The sequence below is a fragment of the Buteo buteo genome, chromosome 1, assembly GCF_964188355.1.
Source record: "Buteo buteo chromosome 1, bButBut1.hap1.1, whole genome shotgun sequence".
Classification (NCBI taxonomy): Eukaryota; Metazoa; Chordata; class Aves; order Accipitriformes; family Accipitridae; genus Buteo; species Buteo buteo.
This window is the reverse complement of record NC_134171.1, coordinates 10,291,744-10,305,333: the sequence shown is the minus strand read 5'-3', so window position 1 is coordinate 10,305,333 and position 13,590 is coordinate 10,291,744. Positions and strand designations below refer to the sequence as shown.

The 13,590-nt window shown below is 37.2% G+C and overlaps 1 protein-coding gene across 3 annotated transcripts in view; it reads right to left on the bottom strand.

The window, feature by feature from the left end:
• The window catches only part of SH3BP2 (SH3 domain binding protein 2), a 58,112-nt gene that overhangs the window by 23,117 nt on the left and 21,405 nt on the right, over positions 1 to 13,590 (bottom strand). The window contains exon 2 of one of the 3 annotated variants that reach the window (XM_075021315.1): positions 6,420 to 6,513. The exons of the other annotated variants lie outside the window; for them this stretch is intronic. The gene's annotated coding sequence lies outside the window, so the exon portion shown is untranslated. The remainder of the gene's footprint in view (positions 1 to 6,419; positions 6,514 to 13,590) is intronic. 3 annotated transcript variants of the gene reach the window in all.

Genomic DNA, 13,590 nt, shown 5'->3' with positions numbered 1-13,590 from the left:
CTTGGTTGTTTCACCAGCTTGGCAGAAGTCCTAGAAGATACTGACTCTGATTTTAGGATATGGTTAATTAACTTCATATACTGCTCAGATGTCTGTAGACCACAGTACAGCCGCAAAGTATTTGCAGTACATGCATAGCTTGTAAAAAAAAAAAAATTATACTGTGCAGCTGGAAGAGAAGAACCTTCTCCAAACCCTCAATATAAAAACATTATCATTTAACAGATTCTCTTACATCAGCTAGCCTTAAAAGATAACTTAAGACTTCATACAGATGTAAATAAGGATTGAATTAAAATCAGTACAGCTATCCTAGCATAATTTTCTATGTTGGCAATTTTATTATGAGTAGCTTTTCAAGTTAAGTTTAAGGGATTTCTACTGAATCAAAAGGCCCCTCAACACTGTATAGGAGCATTCACCCAGTGAGTTAACTGGCTGTCAAGTCTATGCCAGTCAGACCATACCAGTAACACTTCGTACAAGTAACACTTAAAATGGAAGGCAAGTTCTTAAATATTTTTGCTGCTTACCATGTTTCTTCAAATAAATTCAAAGACACATTACCAAGGCAAGACTTTCATTCTCATTTACTATTCAAACCAGATGGACAGGTTCTTTCTTCCTTTTAACTGTTACCTATACACAAGGTCCTTGTAAAAAACACTGTAAATGTAGCTATGGTTATGATTAACTGGTATCTTTCATCAGTGTTTGTAGAACAATTTAGACCATATTTAAAAAAAACCACATAACTGAGCAGAAGTACAAACATGATTGCCAAAGTCCTATTCCTACAGACAGCTGCACCGCAGACAACTGCAAAGGGAATTTCCCCAAATACACGTAGATACTTGAAGTGGGAGTTCCCAGAAATTATGTATTTCCTTGGCAGAAGTATTTGATAATAAGATATTACTGTTGAAACAGTTTTACTGCTAGGCTGGTTTGTGATGAACTGCATACAATTCCATCACTAACATACTCATAATTGGTAATTTAGGAAGCACTGTTTGACTACAAAATAATTTCTGCTTAGATGTCAAAACACCTTTAAGCATTTAAGTTGGCATACCATTGAACGTCAGTAAAAGCAACACCTAAATAAAAGCTTTCAGAAATTTACAAGAGGGAGTCAAATATCCACTACGGATTATAAAGCATATCTGATAGGTACATTTAACCAGCAGACATCTTGCCATATAAAGTTAAGTCTGTTGTTAGGAAATATTTTTTCTGTCTTCTTAGAATTTTATTTAAATCAATTTAAAGAACATCAAGAGTCCAAGGGAAAAAAGAAGAAAGGCAAAAACCCCCACCTTAGAGGCCTACACTTATGTTCACCATTTTCTACCATTTCTGACACTAAAGCATACTGGCAAGACGTACAACATCCATTAGTTCATTGTTTACTGTGCTTGTACAAGACTAACAAAACTTAGGTCCAAAACTACTATTGCCAGTTAAAGAGAATATTTCATGTAAGTGTATATGCAAGTCAACAGAAAAATTACTGAATATAAGTCATTTTAAAATATTGCTGCAGCAGGATATTAAAAACAACAAAAACACATAAAGCTTATAGAGAAAGTCCTTTTGAATGTCAGCAAAAAGACTACAGTGAGTAAATTCATAGACACTATCGCTGACACCAACAACAAGCTACTAATTGAATACTAAAGAAATTCAGCAAGCCCTGGTTTAGAGGAAGCTTTTGGTTGCATTATCTGTGAGCCCTTCAAGCTTGTGTGTCCCTCTTCTGGTGGACTGCAGCAACCTTTTATTTAAGGAAATGTACCTTTGCAGGCAAATCACTGCAGCCAGCACCAAAGGGGGAGCTCAGCTTCTGTGAGACCCTGGGAATACAACACAAGACAAACATTTGCTATTTTTATTTTGCTTGTAAAGAGACTTTGTGATACAATTTAAAGACAAAGTGTAACCACAAAGACTTACTCTATACTTTACTGCTGTACAACACAGTAGATGGTACTGGTTTCTAAGCAATGCAGTCAGGCATCTCATAGTTTGCTCTTCTTATACTTGGAAACTCTGACTAGGAACCAGAATCTCAAAATAAGCCAATAACCATGCAAGTGTAATTTATAGAATTAGAAGGCCCAACTGGGCTGTATTGCTAATGGACAGTCCCCACCTGCAACAGCTTTGAAGCTCCTTGCGCTCAAAACCTCATGCAAGTAGGTGTACCAGAAACAAGGTTTCTTTATTCTGATTCCAGCAACTGTTGCCTTTTAAATCACAATATGAACTTTTCTAAAGCATGTTGTAAGGCATAAGTATTTTGCCACTCCCAACTCCAACCATGCAAAACACTAAATCAAAGGACTGAAACAGGTAGGAGCATGGATTACAAGAATCAGGATTTTAGGCTAACGTATATTTCATCACTTAAGTAAACACTACTCTTTTTTTTTTTGTCTTTTTTTTTTTTTTTTTTAAACAAGCACTGGAGAGAAGAATCTCTGCAAGCTCAGGCTCACTTTCTACAAAAGCTGAATTTAATTGTAACCACCAGATCACGCGTAGCTGGGATTTTAGATCAAGATTTTAAAATTAAAAACAAATGTACACTGCAAGGCTGTGCCAGAAAGACAGCAGTAAACAATTTTAATTTGGAGGACATCAGAGAGAACAGTCCTTTCATATCACTTAAAATAACCCTAAAAATGTATACTCACATGCAACAGGCTTTTTTTACAAGATAATTTGGACAATGCCATTTTATATTACCATTTCTTTTATGGAAACCATTACTTGTTTCAGAAGTATGACCAAAAGGAAAAAAATTATTTCCCCTTGAATCTTGTCTAAATGAACTCAAACAGCAAGGATTAGCCTGACATTGACCTACACCTCTGAAGCTGTAGAGCTGCATTCAAAAATGAGTTCACACGGGTCTATTTTCAAGTACAGAAGATATTCATACACAATACTTCGTAAGACATGAACAACAAGGTTCTTATTTTACAACACAGATCACAGTTTGCCTGCTTAAGCGGCATAGGGCCAACAAAGTTTGCAGAAAGGTTTCCCAATAGATACAAAAAACGCACATCGTATTATAAAAGCAACACCTGACAGTAAGATTGGTCAAAGGCAGGGACCTAAAATACAAGTTCTAGATTCTTACTTTCCATCTGATCTTGATGTCACTTACCTCTTCTCTTCAAATCAGCTCCTTTCTGACCTGTCTTGAAAGTCAAGGCATATACTCTTATAAAAGCCTTCAATGAGGGTTGACTCGCTCACACTGGGAAAAAGACTTCAAAAAACTAAAGATAATGGGAATGGATTTAGTGGTACTGCACATGTAAATCAAACCCCTTCCCAGAGTGGTGATCATTAATATTGGGGGGGTGGGAGAAAAATGCCGTAACGCATCTAGCTTAGTGCACAGCTATTGAGAAACTGGGAATACAGAAATCCATATCAGATTCCAAGATCTCAGTCTCTGGCATTTCAAAATGACACCAGTAAGCCCCTGAGCTGCAAATTCTTAGGCTGGAAGAATATTCTATGTCTTTGCCCAGTTCTTGCACTCTTCTGTAAGCACTCCTCAGATCTGACTCCATACAGCTATTCCTATTGTCCCATCAAGAGATCAAAAAAAAAAAAAAAAAAAGAAGTCTGTAAACAGACTGGAACATTCACTTTAAAAGATATTTCCCTTCCCTTCGCACCAACTCTCCTTTTTTAAATTGAGATGTAAGGACTTATTCCAACCAAAGTTTGAGTCTAGCAGGAGCCTTGAATTTTTTACATACACTCTACAATCCAGTTAGATTATTCCCCCCCGCCTTTTAATTTGAAGATGCTTTTTGACATCACATTAACCTATCCTATCATAGAGAACTTGCTTCTTTCCAAATCTTTTCTTAAACACCTAATAGCATTGTCTATTCCTTCCATTCTTAGGGTCGCATCAAAGCTGGTCCAAAGAACATTTGGCTGACTCCTGGCCTCAATGACTTTTCACCTCCAAACCTTACTTTTATTTATTACACACACTATAAATAAATACATACATATATAAAAATACATCTACATACAGTTCTTAAAGAAATGCTGTATGTTATAAACTCCAGCAACCCTTCTAATCCTCTTAGCAAGATGAGCTACAAAGAATACATTGCCTTTGTGCACCATTCTTTCCTATAAGGTTTCTTTGAAAAGCTCTTTCAAAACAGTGCAGCCAGATTCTTTACATAGATGAGCTGGTGATGATAGAAGGGCACTCTTCTTCATGACCTCCAAAATGTTATGTTTTGTGCACTGCCTAGAACTAACAGTCATTATGTCGAAGGAGTCCATATAGCATTCTTTCATTTCCAAGTCTTGGTACTCCACAGAATTCATATGGAGCATATAACACTTCCAGCAGAAGCTTTTACAATATTTACAGATTATCTTCCTACTCTACAGAACCTAGGTACTCTTAAGGCATTCTAAATACGAGTCAGTTGTTGTACACAATGAAGAGCTGAAGCTGGATTTCACTTGCACAAAGGAAATTCAGGAATTTGGGTCAATGAGATTAGTCCTATTTCAACCTAAGTAATCAAACCTGACATCTTTGTATAGTAAATAAAACAACAGTTCACCCAGAACCAAGCCAAATGACAGATCATAAGTATCACAGATGTGTTGATTCAGCTATGTGTGTTACTGGCACCACAAAACAAAAGGTCTTCCTTGAAGTTCAGCTTCTGTAAAAAGTGCTGTTTCTGCACACTTTTTAAATATTTAATGGTATTTGTGACATTTTATATAGCACTTGAAACCATACAGACTGATACACTTAACATACTCTAAAAAACTGCACTTGTTAACCATCTCAAAGCATAGACATGCATTACCAACACATTTGTATATACAGCCATAAAAAGAACTCTCAGCTTCAGAGGCATAATAGAAAGTGTTAGAAATGCATTACACTGTCGAAAAAGCCTCCCCTTCTTCCAGAAAATATTAGACAATCTTTCATGCATCCTAGTCATTTATTGTTAACTAGTAAGCCACTATTTTAATGAAAGACATTTCCCGGGTTATAACGGGAGTTCATTTTCAATTTCTGTCATGTCCACCTCCAGCAGATCAAAACCCAACAGTCCCAATGCTTCAAACTAAAATTATCCCATTACTTACATGAAAAAATTTTGTCTACACAGTTTTATAAAATATTGCTAAATTTAGCATCATCACAGGTTAACAAAGATTTTGATATAATCACAAAAGCACATACAGTTTATACAATAAACCAATGGAGATACACTACTGACAGATTAAGCAGGATTTTTGCTCCAAAGAATCACTTTAAAAAAAGGAAAATTGCAAGAAGCAGTTTGATTATTCAAAGGTCTTCTCATACCAGAAAAACAAAAGCATTATTATGGTTATCAAAGGCACATCCTGGAAAATAGTTTGTTCTAGGTAAAACTGCAGACTCTTTCCACCTCCTGTTATTCAGGTTATATTCCATTTATATCTGTGCATGTTTATATACATATACCCATTATATATGTAGCATAAAATGTGGGTATGTATGAATAAAATCTGTTCTTTGGAAAGAACCACCATTAACAAAAAGTAGCATAATACTACAGTTTTGATTAACAATGCTAGTCTTGCATTTATGGCTATTTTGTTTTTCTTGGAAGAACTGTAACAGATGGTGGTTAGATTACTCCAGCTATAACAGAGTGCCAAATTTTTCTAACTACACAAACAAGTACATCCATTTTTATTTGCATCTAAGCAAGAATAACTATTAAGGTATCAGAAAAGTAGTTGCTCTTCTTCCAAAGACCTCATGTGGATTCCCTCCACAATAAAAAAGTAGCAGAAGCATTAACTTCCATTTTCAATAATCTTCAGTTGACCTATTTCAAAAAAGGAAGTCAAATTGTTCACAAGACAGAATAAGACTTGTCTACCTTTTAAGTCCAGATAAGACATTTATAATTGTAATAACAGTTAGTAAAAACTTTTCTTGTTTTTTTGAAATGGGCAACAGGAAAGTAACAACAAAATCATTGTGCTTTACTTCCATTGCTCCAGTCCCACTTCCTCTCCTGTGCAGTCTACCAGAGAACCAGCAGCTGGCATGGCACAATCACAAATAACGAGTGCAAGGACTGCAATAGTTATAATTTAACTGAATGTGAAAAATAAGCCTTAAGTCAGAAAGGATAGAGAGAATACTAGAAAGTATTAAGACTAAAGTATACACAACTGATCTCAAAAGAGTTCTTGCGATGTACTGTATAACTTGAAATCTTAAGGCTTGAATTTTTTTGCCATTTGGAATGCTATATAGCTCTTCATAATTTTTCATTCCACTTTGTTGGAGATGCAACTGTTCATTAGAAATCACAAAGAATCTATTCTTCAAGACTCACCATCCTTTTTGGTATTTTGGCTGTTCTACAGAATATTATCCTCAATCCTTTTCATTCTAGTACGAGCTCCCTCTTCTTTTTCTAGGTGATGTTGCTGAAATACACAACAAAACCATCAGACCTTAGGGCACCAGGGTTAAACAGTGAATAGTGATATCGTTTATCTTCTTAGCACAGAATTATTAGGAATGCATCAGGTTTGTATTTGGTTTTTATGCGCACTCATGCCTGAGTATCAGACCAAGTTCATATTTAATCTTTACCTGTGAGCTGCTCAAAAACCTAAAAGCCCAACAATAAGAAACTAAAAAAAGGAAAGGAAGACTGGCCAACACCAATACTACAACAGGTAAAGACTGTGTGGGAGACAGCTTTCTTACAACTTTTGTTTCCATAAGAAGGCAAGAATGACATTTCACAACTGCCAACCGATGTGTCAGGTGCATTTCTTCCACACACCTTCTCAATTAACACAGACCAGCAGGTGCATTTAGAGCAAAATCCTACCAGACCACTAGACCATGCACTTATCATCATCTCCTTAGAGCTACCAAAATGACAGGGAATGAGTAACACATGGCAGTCAAATTACTTAGTATGTTGACTAGAAAGGTGGAAATGGCATAGGCATAGAAGCAAGCACTCATCTAATTAATTTGCTCCTTGCTATCCAAAATGGAAGAGAACACCCCAGGAAGGAAGGCAATTGTATAAAGTTGCCAAATGAAGAGTTTCAAGCAAAAAGACTTCCATTTGCCACATTTCATAGCAAAGACACTGCTGCAAATCCTTTTCGCTTGGCTTTCTCTCAATAAACAAAGCCCATCAATGAAGTGCCACATTCCTTGGAGTAAGAGCTCCAACTCTGGAAGAAGAAACCTAGCTCCCAGTTCAATAGCCCAGCAGTGAGCTTCCTACTACCAAGTAATTATTAAGTAGCATGATATCATTGCAGCCCACTAGATCAGAGGTTAGTACATCTTTAGTAATTAACAGATTTGTCACTAATCCCTTGCCACCTGCCAACCCAACTTTGCTGGAGAGCTGAATCCCACAGTGCAAGTACACAGGTAGCATCAGCAGCACTGTGGCACCCTTCTCTTCCACCAAAACATTCTTCTACCCCTGGCAGTCCTCTCATTCCTCTAGGACCAATAAGTGGCAGCACTGGCCGGGTCTGCTAAGCAGAGGAGCTGCCAGCCAGCAGGGAGGAGGAGAAACAATTGCTCTCCACAGCAGGAGTAGTGATGCCATGCAGCTGTGGAGAAACAGTTTGGCAGCAGAGGCACAGCAGGCATAGTGCCAATATGACAGACAGTTTCCAGACTTAATCACTTTGATATCACCTAGTACTGTGTACATTTGGAAATACAGTATTCCATCTTATCAGCATTGTTTCCATCATTATTAGAAAGGTTATCTGCACCTCAAAGCAGAAGATGTGAGACTCAGCAAATTCACGCATTCCTCTGATAATGCATCTATTTGCCTCTTCAGACACTCAGATCAGTGGGTTTCTGAACTATAAGCATCTTCACAACAGCTGTAATAATTACACAGGGACAGAAATAAGGGGGGGGAGGCAGGAGGAAAATTACTCACTGAGGCTTTGAGTTCAGAGGGAAAAAAGAATTTCACTGTGAGTTCTTCCCGTAACAGCTTCCCACAAACACAATAATTTCCTCTAAGTGGCTAGAGAACAGTTAGTCTTTCTAACTCTGTTCTCCTAGTTCAGACATGAAAAAGTACATTTAAAATATTCCTCTTTCCCTTCCAAATTTCCCCCCCCCCACTGCACAGTCACACATCAAGTATTTATCTAGCATAATCCCAGTAGTCTGCCATGCTGTAAGAGTACCCACACAAGCTTATTAATGGTGGGATTGGAATAAATTTGGGCCAGACCATGCATCATCTTATTATTTGTTTGGGTTCTCCTAAACCCAGGATCACAATTCCATTGTATATAATCCCACTAGTATTCTTGAAGGTAGTTTTCTACCTCCACCTCTTTAGAGGGAAGAGAACTACTAATCTTATTGCAAGACTCACATGCCCCTGCTGCAATGGGTAGTTTGCCTTCTCAGAAAACCTATTCTGGTTAGTGTTCTGTTGAGTATATTCACCTATTTACAGTCCTAATGCAAGTCTCCAGCTAGACATGAAAGGTAAGTACGCTCTCCTAGACACCAAACAACAAAGACTGCACAGGATTGACTGTCCTGTGCTCCTACAGGTGGTACGCCCACTTTGACAGCAGAAAGCATATTTCTCCACGCAACATGTACAAAAGCCTATATATGCAAATCCCACTCCACTCACTTAAAACTGCACAGTGCTTTGGAAACATACCTACTTGGCATGATAGTGGAGTCTAATTAACTGACAGAAAAATTAGTGGAAAGCTTGAATGTTTAAGCCTGACTGATTAAAAGCAATTAACAGCTGCAGATGCTCAGCAAGTGTGCAAGTCAGGTCACTGTTTTGCCTGAACATAGCTTGAAGTGCCTCGTTTTGATTAGTCAAGTTTACAGATCAGATCAGTTTTGAATTAGCTAATTATAAGCCTTTCATCTGTCAATAGGACCTGTAGGCTCATAGTCCAGGTTTCTTTGTGCTGAATTTCTCTCTGCATTATTATCAGGACTTAAAGTAGAAAAAATGCTAATCCTTCCAGGAATACAGTTAAGTAGAGCACATAACAAAAAGGAAGATGACTAGCTCTTACGCAAGCCTATGTATCTAAGGTGTATAGTTTTATTAGCATAAGGAAATACCAGAAACTGACTTCAGTACTTAGCCTTGGTCAAAACAGCGCAATTGCTAGATTTTTGTAAAAGGTTTAGGAGCACGTATAACAAAAGAACAATGTTCAGTAACAAACCATGCCATCTCTGCAATAAGATCATACCACAATGCTCTGAGATAAGAGATGCTCTCACTTGAGGAAATAACTGTCTTGCAATTGTAATACATTGAACTTAGTCTCTTCAGAGTTCCAGCTCAGTCTGGGAGAAACAAACAATTATGTGACATGTTGTAATAGAATTACTGTTAAGCAACATCAAGGTAATGATTTACTCTTTTTAGTAAGGTTGTCACAAGATTAGAGACTAATAATTTAAGCCTCTACTGCTTGGTTGCAGGAACTAGCTCTCAAGGTTAACTACACTCTGGTTTGAATGCCAACCTCGGCACTTGGATGCATGCAAGCAACTTCTGCTGAAATTAAGGGGAACTAGATAGACTTTGAGGTGAAATTTGTAAGGATGTAGCATTTAAACCAAAACTTTTTACTTTACAGAAAAGTTTTAACAAGTTTTACAAATACACCAATAGAGAGATTGTCCCTCACTCATGTCAGAATGTTAAGAAGTATGGTAAGTCTTGTAAAATAATGTAAGAGAGCTAATAAAACACGAGATGAAGGACCGCTTCAAAGAGATTTTAACATGGAATAAGATTTACATGCAGACATCGAAAGGTAATCACAGATCAAATCTAGTTTCTACTGCTATAGGTTCAACAGGGTATAATCCCAAAAATCATAGTTCATGAGACATTTAAACTCAAAATAAGTTTTTTCCCACCTCAACAGACTACCATTTATTTAATAGGAAAATATGCAAATAATTATAAAAATGACTGTTTCCAGAATGATGATTAACGTCTATCATTACAGTAGCTGAAGTTAAAAATAGAAGAGAGAAACAAAGCTTCCGACCAAACCACTTTTTTTTTTCCTTGTCTTACAAGCCATATTTCACCAGACAAGACCGAGGTATTCACAACATTATCTACTTCCGCCTCTCTTCTTCCTTTTTCTTACTAAGCAGTTATTACATGAAAAATGAAAACGACTAACACACACTTTTACACTTACTGAATCTGTGCAGGATCTGAGATGCTGCCCTGAAGTGCTGCATAAATAAAGATAACAACATCTCAGCGACTGATTTCAGCAGAGTAAAGCTCTCCTGGCAAGCAAGAAGCTTGTCTGGAACTGAACATGAAAGTGGAAACTGACATGTTAAGTAAGATTTCCCTCCTCCAAGGGTTCTTGGTCTTTATTTTGCATATCTTTAAATTAAAAACTCAATGCTAATACAAGATGAAGCTGGAGTTATTTAAAGTAATCTCAATTTAAAAACAGTTAGAATTAAGTCTTGCTTTTGTTTAAGGATTAATTATTAAATTGCACAGCACAGGTTCATGGTTCATCTAAATAGGAAGACTGCCAGCTAAACTAGACCTGACCTTATTTCCACCTGTTAAAGCTGAATAACACCAAAAGATGCAGTTCAGCTGGCAGTTCCAGGTTGGCTAACCTGAACAATGAAAAAGTACATTTACACTCAGTAGCAATGGAGTTCAGGTCACTGAAGCCCAGTCTAAATTCATATTCTTGTCCTAATAGAGAGAAAATCCATACATGCAGACCACATTTCCATCACCCAGTATGGGGAGAGGAGGGGATGGTTGAGCATATAAGTACTAAACCTAGTAATCCTAAATCTTCCTACTTCCTTCTACTATTCTCTCTCCCCTTATTGATTTGGATATGCTTCAAACTCCTGAGAAATCTTTTGCTTTTAGTCATGTCTCTGTTATGCATAAATCACCTTTCACGATAAGCCTTGCAGCACACTTCCCATCATCTCTCTCCCTCTAGTCAACACTTAGACAAAAATCTCCGAGGCAGCAGCAATTCCAGACATGCATACTGGTGCCATTGGACTCTCCCTTTTCTTTCCAAGTACTGCCAGAAGCAAGAATGGGGAATATCATTCCAAACTCTAAAATGCATATTGTTTTTCTACAGCAAGTTGGGACTAATGATTTAACTGGAACTTGGTAGCCACTGTTACGTCAGGGTGCTGGAAATTTACAAATTAGTTGTAAGACAGGAGATGAACTGTAACATAAAATACTAATAGACAATACTAAGAACTGGGTCCTTTAGTAAATTTCTGATCTACATATTGCAGCTCCTCCTCTGCTCTATGTGTGAGCAGCCACTGTCTAGGAGCACAAGTCAGTCAATGTGGGATTTCTTTTTTTAAACTTACTAAAACTATACTGAAACTGATAGTGCCTGAATTCTAGCATTGTTGCAGTATTGCTTCATCTATGCAAGAAGCATACTGCTGTATTGCTGCACAGCACAGTTAATAATTGGCAAGATAATTAGTTGATCCACCTCCAGTCTTCCTGTCATGCCATCGAATTTTGACAAAGAAAGGAGACAACAAACAAAAAAACCCATCTCGGCCTGAAGACTCAGGCCACAGACTGTTACCACTCTCATAGGTATGCTGAAAACAGTAAAAAGACAGCAATACAGTTATTGGATAGGGGGAAGGGAGGAAGAGAAGGGAAACAAACAAAAGAAAGGTGAACACACTAAAGAAAGGATGACTACACCCTGACACCATGAGTCTCAACCCACATGACAAAAGGCAGCTCCTCCAGTCTGTGAAACAGTTATCTCCTTTACAGGGCAAAAATTATGCTTTATCTATACAGAAACTCGTAACTGAATTCAAACTCTGAGAACTGAAATAATCTGATGAACGTTCAACTCTGCAAAAGTGTCCAGAGCCTTGGAAAGGCATCCTTATTGATCACATGTAAGTAGTACTGAATGTTGCCAACTACTAAATTTGAGCCTTGCTTCTTTTAAGGCTCCAGCTACTATGCTGACAGATTTCAGTTTCTGGGTTTTTAAAACAGCATGTTATTCTTCCAATTAGAGGAAAGGCTTAAGACATACAGCACAGGTACGCAAAGAAAGTGAATTATAAACGCTTGCTTAAAAGACATACAACTCCCTCTTCTTGGGGACCTCATTCATGACCTTTGCATATTTGTGTGGTGTTCCTGCCAAAAAGAACACAATTCTAAAATTTCAGGGTTTTGGTGCTCACAAAGACATTAAATATTACTCAGCATGGCCACCAGATTTAAAAAAAAAAAATTAAGGCTGATACTTTGCTCAGTTGTTGCTCCCATATGAGTTTTGATAGAAATTCCATTTTAATTTTTTGAAGAAACCATCCAGAATGAAAGATTTCCTGTTTGAAGAACCCTTACGGGTAAGTTTATTATTAAAGGCATAAATCTGAGTTTCTCTTAGTACTCTCATTTATGGCAAAGCTGAAGGGATAATGAAATAAAAGCCTTGGTTAAACATGTTTGGTAACTTTCCTGTTTGGGGGTTGTAATATACACCCTGCACTGAAACAATCAAGAATATCAATAAGGTGTTTTACTGTGATACATGCAAGTCATTTGTGCATGCATTCATCAAGAAAAGATGATATTGTACACATAACCAAAGTTTAGTTGCAATGTCTACTACATCAAGCAACAACAATCATAATCTGTTTACATAGGCCATTCTAAAGTTTTTGTAAAGTGATCTCAAATCTATGTGCAGATATTAAGTTTTCTAAATGTTCCATGAAAGAGTGAAAGCCACTTCCATGCTGTAAAAGTCTCCTTAGGCACCTAAATCCATTTGGAATTACCACAGTCATCCTTAAGTGCTCACACAATACAATTTACAGTTTCACCACCTACATACTATAAAGAACAGAACCCAAAACTCCTGTCTTCCTGCCCTAACATATCCAAGGAAATGGTCTACAATGACAAAAACAAATCTCATGTTTTTATAAGTTACAGTAGAGTGGTTGCATTTAACTATGGAAAAAGTGTTTACCTTCTAAAAATGTAAGAATACAAAGCTAGCTTGAACTGGGAAGTTCCCTCTGACAAATTAACACTAGAAGAGCAGAGGAAGGAATTAAAGACATATGCATTCCCTGGAAGACAGAACACACCTAATGATTCAAATGTACCTACTGTTCCATTAGGACAGAAGCGGTCCTGATTATACATGATTAATGATGCACAGTTTGTCAGTCAAAGTTATAACTTAGCGTAAATAAAATAAAAATCCAGAAAGCTTTAACCATAAGCAGTTAAACAGTGAGAATTTTCAAACATAAAGAGGATGAAAACAGGAGTTCCCTAACCTTCTTGGAGTATTATCTGTGGCCTTTCCAGAAAGATAAATTTGTAATGAAGCAAAGGTCTGCTTTCCCTACCTCTGGGCACCCACAGATATTAAGATTAATCCAGCAACAAAATTCAGCAAGCAGCTATT